We start from the raw sequence: 7,079 nt of genomic DNA, 5'->3' as shown, positions 1-7,079 counted from the left end.
TGGATGAAGCGCAAATTTCACCTTGTAAACATTTACACATGGAAACCAGGTTATACTACCGGTATATAGTATATAGTATATATATATATATATATATATATATATATATATATATATATATATATATATATTGTTTTGTTTGTTTGTTTGTTTGTTTGTTTTTGCTGCTGCTGCATGCATGGTATCTCCTAAAATTTGAATCCGACTCTTTCGGTCAGCTAGCGAACTGATGTATATTGTGTGACTATTAAAGACTGTTAAATTGGACATGTCAAGTATTAAATAATTTATTAATCTCTTTATTTATTCACTCATTTATTCAATGTACTTATATATTTATTCATTTATTCATTCATTTATCTGCTTATTTATTAAACTATTCATTAACATATTCATTTAGTTAGTTAGTCATTCAAACGTTTATCTAGGAAGAAAGAATATATTAGCAGCTGTTTTCATCGAAGTCCTATGTGAACATATTTTGGGCAGTCAGAGACTACAGCCAAAAGATAGTGATAGAGAAGTCTGCCGCCAAACGATTGGGAAAGCTCGATCCAAGAGTACAAAGGGCTGCTGCAAAATGATCAAAAGGGCTGCGAGATTATGACTGAAAAGGCCGCAGCCAAACCCACCAAAGGGCCACGGGAAGAGCGCCAAGGGGAAGAGAATGTAATGCCAACCAAACGCCTATAGAATTCGGCGTATACAAAGTTGGTGGTACAGGGAATAGATTTCAGACACCCCGACCTGTCCATAGTGAGATCTCCGATCCCATTGTTATGTCCGGAGAAGATGGACATTTCCGCGATGGGCACCGTGAATCGATCATCACCCATTATCTTTCCCAAAGCAAACCTTTGTTGTGATAGCAACGGAGGCTGAAACTGCGTGATTGGTCAGCTCCGTGGTGCATTTCCAGCAACATGCATATTAGTTCACAACCACTATTTATTATAGAAGTAAGCTCAATAAATACCCGAAAAAAGTTTCTTCTCCTCGGAATGACGAATGACAGGCATAAACTCTAGATAGTCCCGAAAATCAAATTTGTTGCAGGTATATTTGATAATCACAGGCCTGCGAAAGGCCGGAAAATATTACGTCGCTGATGTATTAAAATGTAAAACAAAAAAAAAACAAAAAAAAACAAAAAACAAAACAAAACAACAGAACAAACACGCATGCATTGCATGTGAAGAACACATACACCAAAATGGTCGCGGAAAGAATGACGGGAATAGAATACAAACTTTCCAAAACATCTTTCTTCTTGAGGGACAGGTCTGTGGATATGTTGCGTGTGTGTGTTTGTTTGTGTCAGAGCTGACTTGTTTGTCATTTATATTATTAAAAAGTAATTAGTTGAACGTCCATATGCATTGATATTGATATGCATACTGCAATCTCAATGAGATCAAGCTGTTTTTGTTAAATATATACATATATATATATATATATATATATATATATATATATATAACATACATATATGTACCATGTGTGTGTGTGTGTGTGTGTGTGTGTGTGTGTGTGTGTGTGTGTATTTACTGGCGGTTTGTCTCTCATTAGGTATGCATTGTAGCCCTGTGTATAGTTTTGTATGATCTAAGATTCCATGATTATTTTTTTTCTCCTCCATGATCGCTCTATGACTTTTTATAATTAGTATCTCTCGAAATCTTTCCCACTGTCTAAGTTTTTTATTCCCCGTCATGCTTCGATGTGATAAACTCCCAAGTTTCCAAACGACAGGTGTAATGTCGCGGAAATGATTTCAATCAGTGTTTTCTTTAAATCCAGGAAGAAAGAATATTAGCAGCTGTTTTCATTGAAGTTCTGTATGAATTTTGGACAGTCAGAGACTGTAGCAAATAGATAGTGATCGAGAAGGCTAGAGCCAAACGATTGGGAAAGCTCGATCCAAGAGTGGAAAGGGCTGCTGCAAAATGATCAAAAGGGCTGCGAGATTATGACTGAGAAGGCCGCAGCCAAACCCACCAAAAGGCCACGGGAAGAGCGCCATGGGGTATAGAATGTAATCCCAACCAAACGCCTATAGAATTCGGCATAATACAAAGTGGGTGGTACAGGTACAATAGATTTCAGACACCCAACCTGTCCATAGTGAGATCTCCGATCCCATTGTTATGTCCGGAGAAGATGGCTGATCTTGGAATTATGAACACAGTCATTGCATACAACTTGGAAGGAAGGTATTCCTGACATGCTCTCATACAAAGATCCCCTTTCTCTTCATTACCACAAAGTCCAATTGGATGATATTTCCTGTATCGTGTATAAAGATGGGGGTAATAGTTATAGTTTTGTTCCTTAAAATTGGTTTTGGATTGATTCACTACTTTTACACAATTATTGCGGAAGGTTCGATTGTATTTCTTTTTCTGGGGGGAGACATACGGTCGAACTTTGTTGATCTCAGGTAAAATGATATTTTGATGGCTATTCTTGAGGGTAACTGACCATCGTCTGATAGTATCATAACAGTTCAGGGAAAAACCACCCTTATCATACCATGAAGACTTCCTAGACTCTGACAGCAGAGCGCCGAAGGTTGCTCTATTTTGTTTATCTTTTTCGCATGACTCAACGTATTCAATACCACTTCCATATCGAGCTACAGCCTTGTCCATTTATAAGCAAATGCCGAATTGCTCTCTATCAATTGATAGGTTTCATCGGCAGACAACATGGGTGGGGGGGGGGGGGGAGAACAACAGTTGAGAAGTGTTCATGGTAGATTTTATAATGGCTATAATCAATAATCAATGTACATGTATGAGTCTCATTGGTCCAGTTTTGTCTATTTTGCTGTAATAAGCAAAAATGCAAGTGCTGCACAGTGTGCGTATTTGCTGAATTTGCTTGGATAAGTTCGTCTTCATGTGATTGCGAGCATTTCTCCGCTTCGATTTATTTCTCATGATTATGTGTATTGTATTGTACGGGGATGGTAAAAAAAAAGAACTGTACGCATCCATATCTCCCTATGAGTGAATGAGTGGTGCAGTGCCGACGAGGGTCCTACGCACGCTTTTGGAAATAATTAGAAGCAAGTCGTCCAGTCTCGTGAGATTTTAGCTTTGTATTTAACAACGGCATGGATTTGAAAGTCCACGAAAAAGACAGGCTGTACCAAGTGGTAGCACAGCAGCCTGTAACTCTGAAATTGGCGATGACATGGCGTAATGAGACTTGCATACACCATGCCATACAAGAAGTTGCTCCAGTGGAATGCCAAAAAAAACACACACAAACAAACAAACAAACAAACTACGCATTGCACAGACACTGCAGAGAACTCGCACAAATCAGGGAGGAGTCACCTCTCTGCACCGATGCATAAATGGAGATCATACACATGCACACATATTCAAGCATAGATTTATATGCGATAACCAGGTGCATGTGCTATATTAGAATATCTTACCCTATAATTCTTACCCTTTCTATTACTTTTTCTGTGCTCATTCAGGCTTAATGCAAGAATTAAACGTTTAAAAGGAATGACACCTTAATTCATGTTTCCCACTGATAATCGCATTATCAGTACAAGCCACATGTAATCCACGGACTGATTGTCAGACGACTGAAAGTGCAAGTTTCAATTTGTCTTACAAATGTGAATATTAATAATATTTACATTAGAACCGTTTGTCACTGTCCATCGATTCCTTCGCACTTCACAGTGAGACATATAAGCCGAAGTACTTTATTTCTTTTCGTGTCATTGTTCGTACTTGCCTGTATGCATTGAGACAGCATGTTTTTGCAAACGACTGAAAGAATTATTGAGGTAATACATTACCTGTAATAATACAGTGAAGTCAATGAATGACGCAATGAATGGTTGTGATCTCTCAATGAATACAGTAATTAAGACCACTGGTTCGTTTCCAATTGAGTATGCTAAAAGTTATCTATGTCACATGCGTATATATATATATATATATATATATATATATATATATATATACTTGGTGATTCTATCCTTCTATGAAGAGTGCTCGATATCCTGAAAGGAAGAGCTTTAGACATACTTATACGGATGAACCTGCTGTCAACCGAGTGAACTTGTTCCAATAGTTCTATATATAAATACACGTATATATATATATATATATATATATATATATATATATATTGTATATATATATATATATATATATATATATATATATATATATATATATGTGTGTGTGTGTGTGTGTGTGTGTGTGTGTGTGTGTGTGTGTGTGTGTGTGTAGGTGTAAATGACACAGAGAAAGGTGAATGTTTGAAAGTAAGAACATGTAAACAATTATAGTTCGCACCATTGCGCATGAATTTTAATTGAGAAAGAAAAGCTAACTATAGTTATGCGAGATTCAACAGGGGTCGAATAAGCTAATGCTATCCACTCTAACCTCGTCCAAACAAACAAGCAAACAGACATATACACTGACGAGAACACACACACAGACAAAATTCTGCCTGTAATTGAAAAAAAAAGAAAAATCTGCCTTGTTCTGTACATTGAAAGACGAACGATAATAAAACATGCATGTACAGTTAGCACTTGTTAATCATGGTACAAATTGAAGTAGGCCTTCGAGTGGTACATCTGTACTGTATTATGTATTGCATGTAAAACTATTACAATCTTTCAGCTCAATTGTTATTTCTCCTGAAGTGCTGAAGCGCCGTATAATTACATACCGTCATCATTTGTAATAGCCCTAATTCATTTCACGAAGTCATGATTTGCACAATGTAGCTATAGTAGGAAAAGATTGTATGTGTTTAGTCGACGTGCGGTGTGACATGCTGTAAAGGCCGTTTTGAATACTTGCTCACGCCATCACGCGTGAACGCCTTCTCTGCTGTTTCTATTGAAAACAGATTGAAAGTAGCATTTTATCAACTTAATACGCTATCCACCACCTTGGATCTAAAATGACAACATGTAATATATTCAGGTCTACCAAAAATCAATTTCAGTCCCCCCTCCCTCCCTCTCTCTCTCTCTCTCTCTCTCTCTCTCTCTCTTTCTCGTCACTGTAATGATGTAATGACGAGTTCTACCAAAAAGTTGGGTGAGTGGTAATCTCGGTGCTTTCAATACATTGACACGTTTGTACCCAATTGCTTGCCATCCCGTACTGTTCCGTATCGAGACAAAAGGTAGTGATGGATGATCAGGTGCTGTTGCTGATTTGCAAGGCATGAATCAGCTATTGAATAGGCTGCACGCGTCTTTTGCAAAGTTTAATAGCATACTTAGAAATCAGTAGCAGATAATAAACTGAGGCTACGCCTTTCGTAAAGATAGGAGGAAAGGCTTCAAGGAAAAAAATGCCTGTATATGGGACTGTTTCTCTGGGATCAACGACGTGCCCATAATGAACTACACAACTTCGTCAAGAAAGGAAAAATTACAAAAGCTGGGTGTCAATATAATTATGCTTGGTTTTCAGCTGAATTCCAAACAAATGAAAGATAATATGCATAACTTGGGCAGTAACTTCTTATGTGTGAAATATGCGTCATCACTGTTTATTCTTTGAGAACTATGTCACAAAGAAAGTACAATATACCGCGAAGTCAAGACGAAAATGTGAATTTGTAGCAAAATTTATCCAAAGTATTTGCGGCGATAGAAAGGATAAAGAAAATCAAAATGAAATGAAGGAATGTCAGGACAATACAGAAACCTTATCGAAGGCAAGTAAACATGAAACAAATTATACTTCGAGAGTGTAATGATATATCAAAGAATCACAAGCATTGAACATGTCTTAACGATTATCTTGTCAGTTTTACACACCCCAAATTATCACAAAACCTGACAAGGGCATACGAGGTTGTATTTGCCCTGGATCGGGAAGGGTGTGTATGATAGAAGTGTATTCCACAAGATTCCAACTTTTTTCTTCAAGGTATTCATTCGTTCATTCCTTAATAACTGACATTATATCGACCTCTTTCCAGGAAGAGGCGATTCTACTTCTTGTGTGTGTGTGTGTGTGTGTGTGTGTGTGTGTGTGTATGTGTGTGTGTGTGTGTGAGTGCGTGTGTTCTTTGTAGTTTTGCTAGCTGAGTAACAATTTTTTAAGTGAAGTTTCCTCAGTCCTCTGCATTTTCGTGTTCGTGACATCTTTCCCCAATTTTAATAGTCAAAACAATGGTCTTCATCAGGATGTTGATTTTTAACAACCATCATTTTCTATTACAAATGGATAACTTTTCAATGAATTGTTCGCTTTTTCTCAAGCTCCATAAACTGGTCTGCTTTTCAACATTCACGTTAGACACACAGGGAAAAGTGCATGACGTTGCTGTCGGTAGAGGTGTAGCTATAGGTTTTTAATATCTACTTTACACTTGCAGTATCATTATCGTTACCTGTTTTATCATTTATTTTTGTAGTGGTTCACCTCTATACGGGCAGCTGTCTTTCCAATCCGCTTTTATAGCAAAGAGAGTTAAGAATGACACATGATGATAACGGTATGTAAAATAACAAGCATGAAACATTATCTAAACATGAAATTGTCATTCCAAATCAATATTTGATCGTGAAATTCTTTCATTGCTTTTAGACGAAAAGAATAGCACAATAACATACTTTTTTTCTTCGATTACGCATACAAAATTCATTTTTGTTTCTTTTTTTCGACAGAACAAAACTTTCTCCTTTAAGAAAATTTAATTCATTGATACGGCGATCATTCATATCTTTCTCGATCTGTGATAATTATCATTAGACTTTGAAAAAAAAAAGTTTTAAAGAAATCATCTCCATTTCAACGGTAAATGTCGTTTTGATCCACATTGTATTTACGATAAAACAGATACTACATTTCTCTTTCTGTCTGTCTGTGCATTTCTGTCTGTCTCTCCCTACGTCCCCCTTCCTGTCTTTAAACCTTTTTATCCCCTATAAAACAATCCCGTATTATACGAACATAACCCTACGGGGAGGGGGTAGTACTACATCACGTACTCCTCATGTATTAAAACAAAAACACGTCTCGATTTCGTTCAAGAGCACTGGACTTGTAAAATCATCACACGCATCC

Source organism: Diadema antillarum, unplaced genomic scaffold (genome assembly GCF_040938485.1).
Source record: "Diadema antillarum isolate AM-2024a unplaced genomic scaffold, OU_Dant_1.0 scf00000148, whole genome shotgun sequence".
NCBI classification, from domain to species: Eukaryota; Metazoa; Echinodermata; class Echinoidea; order Diadematoida; family Diadematidae; genus Diadema; species Diadema antillarum.
Note: the sequence above shows the minus strand (reverse complement) of the source record.